Here is a 17,999-nt window from a genome sequence, read left to right as displayed (position 1 = left end):
GATAGGCTGTAGGCCCCGAAAGGGCGGACCAGACATGTCGAAGGCTCGGAGAGTGGACCAGATAGACTGAAGGCCCGGTGCGGGCGAACCAGTCATACTGTAGACTCAGAGAGTGGACCAGGTGGATTGAAGGCCCGGGAGCGGGCGGACCAGTCACACAGAGGGTGGACCAGGTGGACTGTAGGCCGGTGTGGCGGACCAGTCACACAGTAGACCCGAAGTACATGGTTGTTCTGTGATCGGATATATTATGGCATGTTATGCGTGTATGGTATTTGTGGTTGGTATTTTGGGGATATCTCACTAAGCTTTCGGGCTTACAGTTGTGGTTTTATGTTTTTCAGGTTCTTCAGGAGATCGTGGCAAGGCGAAGGCATGATCGTACCGCTCCTCATGATTTTGTAGTATTGTGATTCTGGGAACACGTTAAATGTTTTGTATTGAAAACCTTTGTATAAAGATTTAATGGAATCGAGATGTTTTTGAAAAAATTAAAATTGGTTGTATTTTTCGGTCGTTACAATTACCAAACAAGTTGGTTTCGACATTAAACTTGCAGAGTCACAGACTACTTATGATACAAAAAGAATTACTCGTTCTCACTATCAAGAAACCTTGCTCTGATACCAGATTGTTGAGTATGACTTTTTATTTGAGAAACAACAATACTTTTATTAAGACCACTTAAGAAGAACTTACACTTTGAGAGACTGCTACACTTTGCTTCCTTTGAGTGTTTCTTGGATACTTGGATGTTGGGAATGGTTTGGAGCAAATGAGCTCCACACCTATTTATAGATGTTTCCACCTCCCTATAGGAAGTTTCTAGATCTTCCTACAAGATAAATACATTCATGACTATTCTAGAATTTTCTACTATAGTCTATATTTCTAACAAGCTTATATACATTTCTAGAATGTTCTATAATTTTCTAGATAAGTCTAGGATGTTCTTAGGTCTTCCATGGTCTTCTAGAATGTTCCATAACATTCTAGGGTCTTCCATCTAATTCTATAATATTCTTGAGTCTTCTTGTATCTTCTAGAATATTCCATAGGCTTCCACTATGTTCTAGAATCTTTTAGACCACTCTAGAAAATTATAACATATTTTTGATAAAGGGATAAACTCCATTAGGCTAGTGAGGACCTTCAACATAGTCAAGATGCCACTTTTTAATGAATGATCAAAATTTTAATTTTGCTCCTAGTAATTTAGAGATATAAATTTGAATATTTGTTAATTAATTAGTAATTTCATTAAAATTTACAAATGTTCACATACACAAGTAGTATAGTTTATTGTAAATTATATCAAAAGGATAAAACTAGATAAATAATCATATGGTTTGATGAAATAAGCATAAATTATAGTCCAACTTCAACATTTGAAAGAAAAAAAATAGAAATTTTCCTTTACTCAAAGTAGGAAGATAGACATTGTGCCTAATTATATGTAGGGATGTTATTCAGTCTAGAACCGGAAACCAAATTTTACCAAAGTTAGGAACAGAAACTGGACTGGTTATACGAATACAAAACCGGTTTGAGTATTAACTAGTAGGACCAAAAAATATAGGCAAATTACATTGGAACCGACAAGAACCGGTTTTGACTTCTAGAACTGGAAAAATCGGGCTTTTGTTAAAAAAGATATTTTCAAGGGTTATATGGTATTTTTTTTTTAACTCAGGGGCAGGGGCTGTTTGGTACTCTTTTTAAACTGAGGCAGTTTTCATGTTTAATCTTTTTGCATTACTTAGCCGAGGGGTTGTTTACATGGACAATTATGTGGTACTTGCTTAACTTTTGTTTTAATCCTTTATATGCACTAGTACAAAAAGCGTTTAATGATGCAATTAAATTGATTATTTAGTGCGGGTGTTGAACTGCATCAATTTTTTTTAGAACGGCAAATCTATACTACTCCTAAAGTACTCCTAAAACCATCTATGTCTCCAATTAGACTTAAACTCTCAACCTCTAGGAGGGAGGGCAACACCCAATACCGCTGGGCTAGAAGCCCTTTGGTATAAAAAAAAACACCTCTATTTAATGATGCGGTTTCAAAACCACACAAAAAAATAATCAAACCCACCCCAAAAAATATTCCTGAAAAATAGCTAAAACCGCACCATTTAATAAGAACCGCACCATTAAACATCATCATCTTCCTTGCAGAACTCTGGATCATAAAACCATGTCTCATCAACTACAACTTCAGGAGGTTTTGAACCAATTCTTCCTGTAAAAAGAGTGAAGTATTTGGGTATCAGCTAAAGCTTTAAAAATGTCATTTAGGTTAAGCTCCACCTGTTATAGCCACAAGATGAATTAAGATAAATTCCTTATTCAATGCAATGATATTAGCTTTTGTTGCTAGTTTCTTGATACGAGATGAAAGTAAATACATACGGTACACAAAGTTGCAAGACAGAGTACAAACATATATACCCACTTGCTAATACAACCAAGCAAATATTATATAGGCAGTCTCCATGTTGACAGTCTACAACATCAAAAATAAAACTACTTACTACAAAAAAAAAGTCGTTACTTTTTCTGCCACCACACCACCGGAACATCCACTGCCTGTTGTCTTCACCTGAAAAACATCACCACCACTATTAATTAAAAAAAAGGAAGAAGAAAAGAAGTGATAACATTATGGAAAGGTATGTACTAAAGGAGTAAAATAGTTGAACACTTGGTGGGCAAGATTTAAAAAGAAGATAAAGGAATATCCACCTGTTGCCATCTTCACCGGAAACCCATCCCCACCACTCTACCACTCTGAATAAAATAAAATAAAATAAAATAAAAAAAGGAAAAAGAAAAGATGTTGTAACTGTGGCAAGAATTAAAAACATGAGGGAGGTACTTACCAAGTTGCCATCATCCAGAAGGATGGATGGATGGAAGAATCACAAAGATGAAAGTATAATTGTTTCTTGGATGAGTAGAACATCGGACAAACAAACAACAATAATGCTTCTATCATCATTATATACTTATAAAACTAACATTTTTTTCTTGAATCTCATGCATTTGAAACTCCCATTCATTTTTTCTTTAACCACATTCATTTGAAACTCCCATGACTTTTCAATTTCTTTCTAATAATGATTATAAGTTGGTTAATAAGCTTAAATAAATATAAAACCTTAAGTGTAATCATCTATAAACTAAATTTCAATATTAAAAGAATATATTTTTTTTCTACTTATAAAGTTATGTTTTTAACATTTAATACATTATACTTAATTTATTAGGTCTAATATGTTGTTGTATGTAAACTATTATCATTTTAAAGCTACAACTTTTGAACAATTTGTATAAAATACTTAAATTGTTATTTTAAATACAACCTTACAAGATCAACTTAAATATAAATTTTAGTTTAACTTAAACAACCTAAAGAATATTTTGTAAATAGTTAAAAATGATAAATTGTAGTGTCTTTCTAATAATGATTATAAGTTGGTTAATAAGGTTAAATAAGTATCAAACCTAAAGTGTAAGAATTAACCAACTTATAATCATTATTAGAAAGACACTACAATATATTAAATGGTGTGTCTTTATAATGTTTAATGGTACGGTTTTCAACTAAAGTATCAATAATGCACCATAAAAAAAAACCAATCACACCATTAAATGCTTTCTTTGCTAGCGGTGGCAGTCATTTTCGAGAAGTTGTGTATTGCATGACTACAAGTTACAAATGTATTCCTCATGACAAACTATGAAAAAACATTGTTAGTTACCAAACTAAAGGTAAGGATTTAATAGTGCAAAATAAAGGTAATGAATAAAATAGATTTTCCAACATTTGCTGTGTTTCTAAGCATTCCATTTTAATTTGTAGTTTTATAAAATATGGAATTCCGAGGAAGCTAGTTTGGTGAACAACTTCAGTAATCATGCGCGTCTTGACCAAGGGATACCAAAACTATGCATGGTGAATGAGCTTGATGATGAAAGCTTGCTGCTTGTAGCCTCAAATATGTTTACCTTTTTCCTATTGTTATTATCTCATGCTTACTGATATAGTTTGTTTAATATTAACCAAAAAGGTTACCCCCACTACGCGGGGGCCAGAAGCTTTCAATGTTGTTTCCGAATCAATAAATATGACAGACGTAGAAAGTGCAAGGATGACAAGCTCGGACTTTGCCCTGGACCGTTTTGTTTATGTTTCTATGAAAAAAAATGTAAAAGTTTTGACTGCAAGGACTGGAAGTGTCAAAATGACTAAAGAATTAAAGTTGTAGAAATTAGCAAGTTTTTAGAAAAGGGATCAAAGTTGTCGAACCGTTAAAGTTTTGTGGCCACACTTTAAATATTAAAAGGTTCCTAAATAGAAAAGGGATCAAAGTTGTCAAACCGTTAAAGTTTTGTGACCAAACTTTAAATATTAAAAGGTTCCTAAAAAATTTAAAAATGTTGATTATAAGGACCAAAAGTGTCAAAACGGCTAAAAAATTTGGACCAAAGTTGTCAAACCGTTAAAGTTTTGTGGCCAAACTTTAAATATTAAAAGGTTCCTAAATAGAAAAGGGATCAAAGTTGTCAAACCGTTAAAGTTTTGTGGCCAAACTTTAAATATTAAAAGGTTCCTAAAAAATATAAAAATATCGATTACAAGGACCAAAAGTGTCAAATGGCTAAAAAATGAGGACCAAAGTTGTCAAACCGTTAAAGTTTTGTGGCCAAACTTTAAATATTAAAAGGTTCCTAAATAGAAAATGGATCAAAGTTGTCAAACCGTTAATGTTTTGTGGCCAAACTTTAAATATTAAAAGACTCCTAAAAAATATAAAAATATCCATTACAATGACCAAAAGTGTCAAAATGGCTAAAAAATAGGACCAAAGTTGCCAAAGTACAGGGACCAATTCTGCAAAAAAAAACATAAAGTCCAGGGACTAAAATGGACAAAAATTGTGGAAGTTCACTATTCATAAGAAACAATTTCCATAATATATATAATAATATTATTTACCTAATTAATACAGCGATCGAAATGTGCATATATGGAAAGATTACACTTTCAGGGGTAAACAGAAATTTGTAACTTACGAACCGAGTAAGCCCATGATTGTTGGAACCATACCCGAAAACCAATTAAGCCCAAATCTTAAAAATGGGAACTGTACCGGAATTGTTTATATGGTCCTAACCGGGTTCTGGTTTTGATCCAGTTTTTCAGTCCAAATGCTCATCGTTAATTACATGTATTAACAAATATTACCTAAATATAAAGAACTCAAATAAATAACAAAAAATAGCTTGAAGTTAGAACTAACAAAAACATCATTTTTCTCATTCTTCACATTTGTGCATTTTGTAAGTTAAAATAACACTAAATCATGTTCTTATTAAGTTCATTAAATAATCATGTTTGTAGACTAAATCATGTTGTTATTAACTCCATACACATTACACAATCAATAACTACCGGAAAATAAAAAGACAAATTAGAAATGGACTATAGATTAAACACCAATATATAATAAAATTTTATGAGCCAAGAATATTATATACAGTACCAACAATTAACTTTTTGCAATTAAAACGGCCATTATAATTATTTAATATCTTCTTAATCAAAATCCCATGTGGCATCAAAATTTATATGCATTTGAAATGCCTTAAGAATGTCTAGCCTAAAAAAATAATTCAAAGTGTCATCTATCCGTTAACCTTGGCATCAAAATTTATATGCATTTGAAATGCCTTAAGAATGTCTAGCCTAAAAAAATAATTCAAAGTGTCATCTATCCGTTAACCTCGTCACCTTTAGGAGTATGATCAAGCAGGACACTTCCTAATCTTCGCTTTCAACTGAATCACTATCAGACCAATCACTTGTAACATGAGGAAACTTGATATTTGATGGAAAAATGAAACCTTTTGCTTCCAAACGAGATACAATCTACAAATAGTTTAATACAACAAAAATTTAGAATCAGCTATATAAGAATACTTGAGACAAGTTTATGTAAGAATAATCAATGAAGTACTAGTACTATACTAAAGCTAATGATCATATGATTTTTACAAAGACATAAATTGTCAAAGTAAAAGAAAGTCTACCTCAGAACAGAAATCTTCAATTTTAAGCTCCTTGACATGGTGAAGATTTAGTATAAACCTTTTTAGCATCTCTTCTTCCTATTTATCATATGTTGTCTCCCAATGGCCAGTCCTTTTAAAATCTAACTTAGCTTCAACTAAAGAAGACATACTTAACAAAAAAAGTTACACAACACCAACTCACGTTCGATTGTTAGTGATAAAATATTAGGAGCATTGATTTCAATGGAAACTCTTCATATTCATCCACTACTAGAAACTTGAGTTTCAGCTACGGATTCAGAGAGAGATTTATTCTGTAGCAAAATTTTGGCTTATAGAGAGGGAATTGCGACAGATCTGCGATGGTTTAAACAAGTATTTTATTTATTCAATATATAGCATATTAGAGAGGGTTCAGCGAGGGATAAGCTACGGATCTTACAAGTATTTATCGACGCACCCTTATTCCTCGGTGATCGGTGGAAAACTAAGTCATTTGGCGAGGGTTCAACGAGGGAAAAAAATCGTCGACTTTTTGCCATCTGGTATGTGTTTAACGAGAGAATACCGACGGAGCATACACACGTTATGTTTTTTTAGTTGACGATCTCTCGCAGAAATTGGCGAATCCAATTCCAGTTTCACAGAGTTTGTGTAGGTTTCCGTCCCTCCCAAACCCACTTTATCACTCCAACTGAACACGCATAACTCTCGAGTTTCAGCTTAACCTAATCTCACCCTCTCCGTTCAAACATATGACGACACCATGGACCATTGCAACTTCCCAATCCGACAGCCTCCACATTTTTAAAATCTAAAATTATTCTTCGTTAACTTCCAATTAAGGTAAATCTCTTGATTTTATTTGCTTTAGTCATATATTAGGTTAGGTTTGGTTTAATTGCACACTTTATTACGTTAGGGTTTAGTTTCTCCATTTTTTTTTTCCTTTTTTAATCGTCATTCACTACAAGAAATCCAGCCTTTAGCGGCGACATTGACTTTTAGCGGCGACATATTGAAAAGTCGCCGCTAAAGGCCAACGTCGCTGCTATTGGTGTCGCCGCTAAAGGTTTATGACACGGATCCACACTTTGACGTTCTGGTAAACAAGAACCGTCCGATCGTATTTCTAATCCAACAGCTGGGGTACTCGTGGAACACACAAAATCAATACCGGCGACTTTTGTCGCCGCTAAAGACCAACAAATGTCATCGCTAAAGTTCGAAAAATGACACGACAATAATTCCCTCCGAAGTGCCGCCGCTATTGATACTATGTCACCGCTAAATACCAAAACGTCGCTGTAACATCCCGAAATATCAAGAGTAGAGTTGAAGGGCTAAAAGAGTAGATTGGAAAAGAGGAACTCGGCGAGTAGGGTCGCGAATTGGTTGCGTATTAAGTGGCCGACTCGGCGAGTCAGAGGCTGGACTCGGCGAGTAGGCGCTGAGTGGAGAAAACCCTAATTCTCGGGGTTGAGCCCTATATAAAGAACATAACATTCATTCCCCCAGCCTCTTTACTCATCCTCAAGTCCAGAAACCCTAACCTTCGTGTGTGAGTGGATCAAGTTGCATTTAGAAGCTTGGAGAAGCAATTGTTGAGGAAATATTGAAGGGTAGGAGGCTTGGAGCAAGGGGCTTTGCTTGGATTCGAGTTTCATTGTTGTTGGGGCGTTCTTTTGAGGTATTATCTCGTTCTTGGGCTGTTACTCATATAGATTCATCATTTTAGGGTTTATGGGAGCTCATCTTTGTATGTTTTGGAGTTTGGAGGTTAGATCTGAGGTTGCTACCTCAGATCTGGAGTGGTGATGGTCCAAATATGCATAAAGTCCCTGTGTTTGAGTGTCTAGTGAGGCCATCATGTCCCAAACCTTAGCCCTAGAGTGTAAAAGGCCTAGATCTCTTTGGATTCACGTAAAGTTTGCCACTTTACGTGATGGATGGGTTGGAGGAGGCTAGATCTATGTTTTGGATCAATTGCATGACCTAGAATACTTATGTATGGATTCAGACCGGTGGTACTCAGCGAGTCACATGGGTAGACTCGACGAGTTGCTTGAAGATGAGCTGAAACTCGACGAGTTGGAAGAACAACTCGGCGAGTTGGATGAAGATGGCCTGGAACTCGACGAGTTGGAAGAACAACTCGACGAGTAGGTTGAAGATAGCCTTAGACTCGACGAGTCTGTTCTTGGACTCGGCGAGTCTTGTCGGAGAGTCCCAATCTTTTCTGGTTGAGCCGTGAATCGGTGAGTCAGGGGGATGACTCGGTGAGTTGTATGTGAGTGGACTCAGAGTTGTTGAACTCGGTGAGTCTCGGGGTGACTCGGCGAGTTGAGTCGCGGATTGGGGAATTTCTGAGCATGGGGACTCGGCGAGTCATCGGGTTGACTCGGCGAGTAGAGTCAGTCAGGGGTTGATTTTGACCAAGGGTTGACCAGTGGTTTCCAGGGGCAGTTTGGTAATTGTTGGATATTGTTTTGAGAACAGTTCCTTGGTGGTTGTCCAGTGGTGGAGATCGTATCAGTGATCGGAGCAGCTTGGGTTATCTGTTCAGTCAACAGTTTCGAGGTGAATTATCCTCACTATATCAACAGGGTCTAAGGCACCAAGGTCGGCCCTTATCGGATTGAGATCTGGGTATTTGTTGTTATGTTATTGCTTGATATGTTGCATCCTGGTAGCTAGGATGGTATGTGTTAGAGACTTGGTTGAGATCGGTATCCTGAGATGTAGGGTGATGCTATGCTAGTGACCGGTTAGGTTGGTATCTTGGTTAGGATGATGATATGTTATGTGATCTGTTTGATCGGCTTGTTGACTGTGAATTGTTATATGTTTGTATGTTTATGTGCACATGGTTGTTTGGACTGGAGTTGGGTTGAGGCGGGTCCTGCTTTGTGCTGTAGGCCAAGATACCTAGGGCGGACCGGTTGTCCCGAAGGCCCAGCGAGCGGTTCGGATAGGTTGTAGGCCCCAAGAGGGCGGACCAGACGTGCCGAGGCTCGGAGAGTGGACCAGGCCGACTGAAGGCCCGATGCGGGCGGACCAGTCATACTGTAGATTCAGAGAGTGGACCAGGTGGATTGAAGGCCCGGTGAGGGCGGACCAATCACACTGCAGACTCGAGGTTTATGGCTAGACTCAGAGGGTGGACCAGGTTGACTGTTGGCCGGTGCGGCAGACCAGTCACACAGTAGACCCGAAGTGCATGGCTGTTCTGTGATCGGATATGTTATGGCATGTTATGCGTGTATGGTATATGTGATTGGTATTTTGAGGATATCTCACCAAGCTTTCGGGCTTACAGTTGTGGTTTTATGTTTTTCAGGTTCTTTAGGAGACCGTGGCAAGGCGAAGGCGTGATCGTACCGTTCCTCGTGTTTATGTTGTGATGAGAGTCTGGGAATACTTAAAATAAATTGTATTGAAAACCTTTTGTAATAACTTTAACGGAATCGGGTTGTTTTTTTGAAAATTTTAAGTTGGTTGAAATTTTTGGTCGTTACAAGTTGGTATCAGAGCCTTGGTTTGAGTGAATTGGAGAAACACTCGTGTGACTCCAGTCTCAAATCGAGGAGAGTTTTCAAAAGAGAATTTAAAATGGTTTTCAAAATGAGTAAAGGAGGACGCGGAGGTACGATCAGCCGGAGCCAGTAAGTAACCCTAAAATACCATGCATGTTATTTATTTTTGAGATTTGATAGAACAGCATGCTAGTGTTAGGCTAGGGATCTTCGGGATTTCATGATAATGCTGCCTGATTGTGATGCCTGTAGCCTAGGGTTCCTTGTGGGAGATTCCCAGTGTTCCTCTAGTGGTGAGGGTTGAGTGCTTGTTTGTATGTTTTCGCTAGTGTGTTGTGGTAGTACTTCATACAAATATGGATAGGTGTGGAAGGTAGTATGGGCCCGTACTACTGAAAGCACAGGAACCATACTCGTACCAGGGAAACCATGACCTCTAGTGTTGGGTTGAGAGAGTTGGTTCCCGGGATAGTGGGAAGTATTTGAGTCTTTGTGGTGATTTTTTTTAGTATGGAGATTCCGATGCATGCTGGGAGTGGATCCGGGTCAAGATCGGGAGCAGGAGAGGGAGTTCCGGGCGGGTCAGCACCGCCCGAGGTTATTGGTCAGATGAGCATTTGCGAGTTGGATGCGAGGATTCGTGAGATCCTGCGTGTTGAGATTGTTGCGTTGTTCTGGGCTGAGTTGCCGGAGCTGTTTGGGTCGATCAAGACCGCCATGGTTGAGTATTTTGATGAGCGCTATGCAGCTCTCACAGAGACCGCTGCCGTGGCGGCTACAACAGCTGTAGCAGCGGCAGGGGGAGGAGCTGGTCGGGGCTTTCAGTATCGGGACTTCGATAATACGAAGCCTCCCACCTTTGATGGAGTTCATGACCCGATTGTTGCTATGAGATGGTTATCGGACGTGGAGGGATGTTTCTTCACGTGTTCATGCCCTGCTGATCAGAGGGTGAGGTGTACTCTGAACCTGTTGAGGCTCGGGGCGAAGGATTGGTGGAGATAGACCACGGGGTCATATTCAGATGCGCAGAGGGCTGCGGTTTCATGGGATCAGTTCAGAGAGATGTTCAGCACTCGTTATGTTCCGCAAGTTGAGAGGGAGAGATTGGCTCAGGAGTTCCTTGAGCTGAAGCAGGATTCGGAGTCGGTGACTGAGATCACCAGGATGTTCACTGAGAGGGCGATGTTCTGCCCAGAGTTCGCTTCGGAGCAGGCCCAGATGTCTCGATATCTTAGCATGCTCAAGAGGGACATCAGACAGTTTGTGTCTACGCAGAGGTGCGAGACCCTGTTGGAGTTGCAGGAGGCCGCCAGGCGGCGTGAGTTAGAGATTGAGTTGCAGTTGCGTGAGCTGAGGCAGGCTCCGGTGCAGTCGCAGCCGGTGCCGAAACGGTCCAAGACCGTTGACACTAGAGTGGGGTTATCAGAGGGTAAAGTCGGTGGCCGGCTTGAGTCGGTGGTTAGGACACCGTAAGAAAGCAGAAAGTGAGCTTCTGGTTTCTATGGTTGTGTTTTGAGGAACCTGGTTGGGTTAATGCCAGGTGGTGTGTGGCGGGAGTATTTCTAGAGTTGAGTTGTTGCGGGCTTCGAGGACGAAGCCTAATTTAAGTGGGGGAGAATTGTAACATCCCGAAATATCAAGAGTAGAGTTGAAGGGCTAAAAGAGTATATTGGAAAATAGGAACTCGGCGAGTCCATGGGTGGACTCGGCGAGTAGGGTCGCGAATTGGTCGCGTGTTAAGTGGCCAACTCGGTGAGTCAGAGGCTGGACTCGGCGAGTAGGCGCTGAGTGGAGAAAACCCTAATTCTCGGGGTTGAGCCCTATATAAAGAACATAACATTCATTCCCCCAGCCTCTTTACTCATCCTCAAGTCCAGAAACCCTAACCTTCGTGTGTGAGTGCATCACGTTGCATTTGGAAGCTTGGAGAAGCAATTGTTGAGGAAATCTTGAAGGGTAGGAGGCTTGGAGCAAGGGGCTTTGCTTGGATTCGAGTTTCATTGCTGTTGGGGCGTTCTTTTGAGGTATTATCTCATTCTTGGGCTGTTACTCATATAGATTCATCATTTTGGGGTTTATGGGAGCTCATCTTGGTATGTTTTGGAGTTTGGAGGTTAGATCTGAGGTTGCTACCTCAGATCTGGAGTGGTGATGGTCCAAATATGCATAAAGTCTCTGTGTTTGAGTATCTAGTGAGGCCATCATGTCCCAAACCTTAGCCCTAGAGTGTAAAAGGCCTAGATCTCTTTGGATTCACGTAAAGTTTGCCACTTTACGTGATGGATGGGTTAGAGGAGGCTAGATCTATGTTTTGGATCAATTGCATGACTTGGAATGCTTCTGTATGGATTCAGACCGGTGGTACTCAGTGAGTCACATGGGTAGACTCGACGAGTTGCTTGAAGATGAGCTGAAACTCGACGAGTTGGAAGAACAACTCGGCGAGTTGGATGAAGATGGCCTGGAACTCGACGAGTTGGAAGAACAACTCGGCGAGTAGGTTGAAGATAGCCTTAGACTCGACGAGTCTGTTCTTGGACTTGGCGATTCTTGTCGGAGAGTCCCAATCTTTTCTAGTTGAGCCGTGAATCGGTGAGTCAGGGGGATGACTCGGTGAGTTGTATGTGAGTGGACTCAGAGTTGTTGAACTCGGCGAGTCTCGGGGTGACTCGGCGAGTTGAGTCGCGGATTGGGGAATTTCTGAGCATGGGGACTCGGCGAGTCATCGGGTTGACTTGGCGAGTAGAGTCAGTCAGGGGTTGACTTTGACCAAGGATTGACCAGTGGTTTCCAGGGGCAGTTTGGTAATTGTTGGCTATTGTTTTGAGAACAGTGCCTTGGTGGTTGTCCAGTGGTGGAGATCATATCAATGATCGGAGCAGCTTGGTTTATCTGTTCAGTCAGCAGTTTCAAGGTGAGTTATCCTCACTATATCAATAGGGTCTAAGGCACCTAGGCCGGCCCTTATCGGATTGAGATCCGGGTATTTGTTGTTATGTTATTGCTTGATATGTTGCATCCTGGTAGCTAGGATGGTATGTGTTAGAGACTTGGTTGAGATCGGTATCCTGAGATGTAGGGTGATGCTATGCTAGTGACCGGTTAGGTTGGTATCTTGGTTAGGATGATGATATGTTATGTGATCTGTTTGATCGGCTTGTTGACTGTGAATTGTTATATGTTTGTATGTTTATGTGCACATGGTTGTTTGGACTGGAGTTGGGTTGAGGCGGGTCCTGCTTTGTGCTGTAGGCCAAGATACCTAGGGCGGACCGGTTGTCCCGAAGGCCCAGCGAGCGGTCCGGATAGGCTGTAGGCCCCAAGAGGGCGGACCAGACGTGCCGAGGCTCGGAGAGTAGACCAGGCCGACTGAAGGCCCGGTGCGGGCGGACCAGTCATACTGTAGATTCAGAGAGTGGACCAGGTGGATTGAAGGCCTGGTGAGGGCGGACCAATCACACTGCAGACTTAAGGTTTATGACTAGACTCAGAGCTCAGAGGGTGGACCAGGTTGACTGTTGGCCGGTGCGGCGGACCAGTCACACAGTAGACCCGGAGTGCATGGCTGTTCTGTGATCGGATATGTTATGGCATGTTATGCGTGTATGGTATATGTGATTGGTATTTTAGGGATATCTCACTAAGCTTTCGAGCTTACAGTTGTGGTTTTATGTTTTCAGGTTCTTCAGGAGACCGTGGCAAGGCGAAGGCGTGATCGTACCGTTCCTCGTGTTTATGTTGTGATGAGAGTCTAGGAATACTTAAAATAAATTGTATTGAAAACCTTTTTGTAATAACTTTAACGGAATCGGGTTGTTTTTTTGAAAATTTTAAATTGGTTGAAATTTTTGGTCGTTACAAGTTGGTATCAGAGCCTTGGTTTGAGTGAATTGGAGAAACACTCGTGTGACTCCAGTCTCAAATCGAGGAGAGTTTTCAAAAGAGAATTTAAAATGGTTTTCAAAATGAGTAAAGGAGGACGCGGAGGTACGATCAGTCGAAGCCAGTAAGTAACCCCAAAATACCATGCATGTTATTTGTTTTTGAGCTTTAATAGAACAACATGCTAGTGTTAGGCTAGGGATCTTCGGGATTTCATGATAATGCTGCCTGATTGTGATGCATGTAGCCTAGGGTTCCTTGTGGGAGATTCCCAGTGTTCCTCTAGTGGTGAGGGTTGAGAGCTTGTTTGTATGTTTTCGCTAGGGTGTTGTGGTAGTACTTCATACAAATATGGGTAGGTGTGGAAGGTAGTATGGGCCCGTACTACTGAAAGCACAGGAACCATACGCGTACCAGGGAAACCATGACCTCTAGGGTTGGGTAGAGAGAGTTGGTTCTCGGGATAGTGGGAAGTATCTGAGTCTTTGTGGTGATTTTTTTCAGTATGGAGATTCCGATGCATGCTGGGAGTGGATCCGGGTCAGGAGCGGGAGCAGGAGAAGGAGTTCCGGGCGGGTCAGCACCGCCCGAGGTTATTGGTCAGATGAGCACGTGCGAGTTGGAAGCGAGGATTCGTGAGATCCTGCGTGATGAGATTGCTGCGTTGTTCCGGGCTGAGTTGCCGGAGCTGTTTGGGTCGATTAAGACCGCCATGGTTGAGTATTTTGATGAGCGCTATGCAGCTCTCACAGAGACGGCTGCCGTGGCGGCTACAGCGGCTGTAGCAGCGGTAGGGGGAGGAGCTGGTCGGGGCTTTCAATATCGGGACTTCGATAATACGAAGCCTCCACAAGCTCTGTAACAAGCCCAACAATATGAAATTATCACATTTTTTATTCCCTTGAGAAATAATTCTATTTGTGTTTTTATTCAAATTATCCCCAGGTTGCACTGCATCATAAGTATAAATAATAGAACTTAATATAACACATCTTACTTTAACTAAATCAGATTCAAGAAACATAAATAAAAAATGTGATAATTTTGGTTACTTTACATACTATTTGTTTCACAGGTGCTTGTCCTTTTGTGTATGACAAAAACTTCTATACTTATTTTTGTAGATAGATCAATAGAAGGGTGACTCTAATGGCAGCTCTACTTATGTAATCAAGGTGTATCAAAAATTCTAAATGGCTTTTCATTTCTTTTGTTCTTGCTAATTTGTAGCATCATCTGTTATGTTTTGAAGGTGGAACTGTTCGTAGATAAGAATCTTATTGGTGCCAACTTGAATGACAAGTAAGATCCTTATGCAATCGTCACTTGTGGTACAGAAAAGCACTTTAGGTAACATTTATAGCAAGATTTGGTCAATTTCAATTAAGAATCTCACTGGTTGCTTCTGTTTTATAGAAATGGTCATTTTTACTGATGTTGATCTGCAACTAAATGGTTCCTGGTAGAAGAAATCCAATGTGGGGAGAAGAGTTGGATTTTTCTATGGATGAACTTCCTGTAAAGGTAAGCTTAGCTGTTATCCACACAACAATTTACACAAATAGCAATGTACTTATGTTGGTTTGTTTATTATAGCATCTATACTTTCTTATATTTGAAAAAAAAACTACCCAATTATAGCAATGTCATCCAAATACAAAAACAACTTTGAATGTTATAACTGGGTATATTTTTAAAAGTATAATTACTTAAATACCCTTATTACCTTTGTTGGTGTAGCCTTCTCCCTGAGAATGTTCTGATAGCACGAGCAATTATAGATGATGCCATTTGGTGTACATTTCTTGAAGGGTAACCAGCAAAACGCGCGATTTCAACAGTGAAATGTATATCTAGAATCAACTACAATTAAAAAAATGTAGAATTTTTACTCAATATGTTGTTATTTCTTGCATTTAGCCCTTAATTAGTTACCTATTGTAATCCTTGTGGCTGAAGTTTTTCCACTTCATTTTCTAAAACACCCCAAAAATCCTCTTCATTAGACATCACCCACATCACAACAGTTTCAGTTAGCCTTGCAAGCAAGACTTTCTGTATCTTTTCTTTCCTAAGTAACACTTCTCCAGCAACTATTGCTAACTGCTGTAGCTTCCCAAATAATGCTTGCATAAACACCACAATTCCCAAAATAAATAAGGGCAAATTTGTAAAACTCAAAAGCATGTAGCTTGTTTAAACAAAATGCTTCCATTAAATTACCTGGAAGGGTAAAGAAGGCAAGGGATCAGAATTCCAACTAACATCATCACCTTCACCACATAAATAAATATTTGCATCAGGGCGTGTTTTCCCATCTCTTGAATATATAAAATTCAACACATATTGTCTACGGAAATGATCTCTAAGCTTATCCAGTGAATGTTGAAGTTGCTTCCTCCATTCCTTATAATCTATCCCACTATTCAATAGAGGGGCAGTATTGTCATTTCCTGCTTCCTTGATTTCGTTTAAAACACTCCATATTCTTGACATAACCATTGGTAACAGCTCTTCTACAATAGCAAATGCAGTTCCCAAAAGGGCAAGTTGTTGGGAATCTGTTTCAGCATTAAAAGGTACAACTTCTTATAACTCCACTAAACTGTCATCTTCAGAAGGTTCAGGTAAAGCTTTTATGAGTTCATCCATGTACTGATCAAAAAGTTTTAGAATTCTTGTTAAAATATTTCCTCCAAAGTGTAAGATGACTAGGCGTGTTAGTTGCTCCACTATATCCTATAAAAATCATAAACAAGTAATATAATGAAAGTAAATTTCTATAATAAACAAATCAGTGAAAGTACATTGCTATTTCTTGCATTCAAATAAAGTCACCTCACTTTGACCATGAAGATGAAACGGGTCCCACTATCAACAAGCATCCCATCTGAAGATATAGCAAAAGTAGACAAAGGAGAGGCAAGGCGAGGTGACAATGGCAACATCTCATCATTTCCTGAAAAATCAAAAACTAATTTTCTTGCTCTTCTAAAATTCTATTCAAGAACCACTTCAATATAAGGCTCTAAAAGCACTAAAAGCACTTTTGACAACTTTAGCACTTTTGAATCACTAAGAGCAGTGATTTAAACTAGCCTGAAAACATACACTTGCAGCATGTAAAGCTAAAACAGTTTCTGAAGAAGGGGCGTTTTCTTTAACCAATTTCACAAATAATTCAATTTCCCTTTCTGCCCATTGAACAAGTCGGTTGTTGTAAAGTAAATCATCTCCAAATATTGTTCCCATTTCTTTTGTTGTTGATCAGATTGTGGAAAATATAATGTTGGATAAAGTGGTGGGAAATGTTTCCGGGTAGCACAGGCAGGATGGGAGAAAGATTTGGATACTTTTTTGGGAAAATGTCTTAAAAGCCCAACGAAGTTTCCAAACCATTAAAAAAACCCCAATCATGTTTTTTTTGTTCAAAAAAATCCAACGAACTTAACATTTTGTCTAAAAAGTCCAACAAAGTTCCAAACCGTTCAAAAAATCTCAATTTTGTTTTTTAAAGTTTGTTGGGTTTTTTTTTTGAACAGTCAAAACATGATTGGAGTTTTTTTAAACGTTTTGAAAACTTTGTTGGTCTAACAAGTCATTTTCCCGATACGGTAATAAGCCATTTCATCTGTTTCTCTTATTTGACTTTCAGGAAAGCGTAACTTAGTTGGGCTTTTTAGACAAAATGTTAAGTTTGTTGGGTTTTTTTGAACAGACAAAACATGATTGAGGTTTTTCGAACGGTTTGGAAACTTCGTTGGGCTTGTAAGTCATTTTCCCTACTTTTTTGAAGTCGGGTAGCTTTTGACTTGAGAAAAAGATTATGTGCAAGAGGACCTTTTCCTAGTTTTAGTAAACCCAAAACTACAACTTTTAAAGATGATGTCAACAAGTTGATTTTCAATTAAAGATTTTCGTTTTGAAAATTCATTGGATAATAAATCGGATGAGGTTTTAAGGTCAGGGTGTTTTCTTTCTTCTGTTTCTTTTTATTAATTTTTTTAATCATTATTCATTTCTTTTTATTAATTTTTTTTAATCATTATTCATTTCTTGACAGATCAATGTGTCATTATTCATTTCTTTTTTGGCCAATGCATCTTTTGATCAATGCATCTTATGATAAACATGTTCAAATGATTCTGTAGGAAACATGATAAACGTTGATGCAAGTGTTGCTAGAGCTGAGGGTTTTCAGTTGGGCAAACGTCTCTCAGTTTTTGATCTCATCGTCATTGGTAAACTTTCAATCAACTTACGTATCATCACCTTTCATCGTCTATCTGTTATTGATTACTTCTCGGATTTACATCAAGTAAAATTGATACATATATATGTTTTGTTGATTAATACACGCCGTTTCTCCTAGTGTCGTTATGCAATGAATTTGTTATGTATGTATGTATGTATGTATGTATGTATGATGTTGGGATGCATTGGTATCAATTAACCTAAAAGTTAAAGCAATTTTATCAGGAGTTGGAGCAACAATTG

The 17,999-nt window shown here is 39.2% G+C and overlaps 1 pseudogene; it reads right to left on the bottom strand.

The window, feature by feature from the left end:
• Nucleotides 1-2,156: 2,156 nt before the first annotated feature.
• Nucleotides 2,157-17,781, bottom strand: LOC145063858 (exocyst complex component EXO84C-like; annotated as a pseudogene).
• Nucleotides 17,782-17,999: the final 218 nt, after the last annotated feature.

The sequence above is a fragment of the Lactuca serriola genome, chromosome 7 (genome assembly GCF_051521515.1).
Source record: "Lactuca serriola cultivar US96UC23 chromosome 7, Lser_US96UC23_V15, whole genome shotgun sequence".
NCBI classification, from domain to species: Eukaryota; Viridiplantae; Streptophyta; class Magnoliopsida; order Asterales; family Asteraceae; genus Lactuca; species Lactuca serriola.
This window is presented reverse-complemented; position numbering and strand designations above follow the sequence as displayed.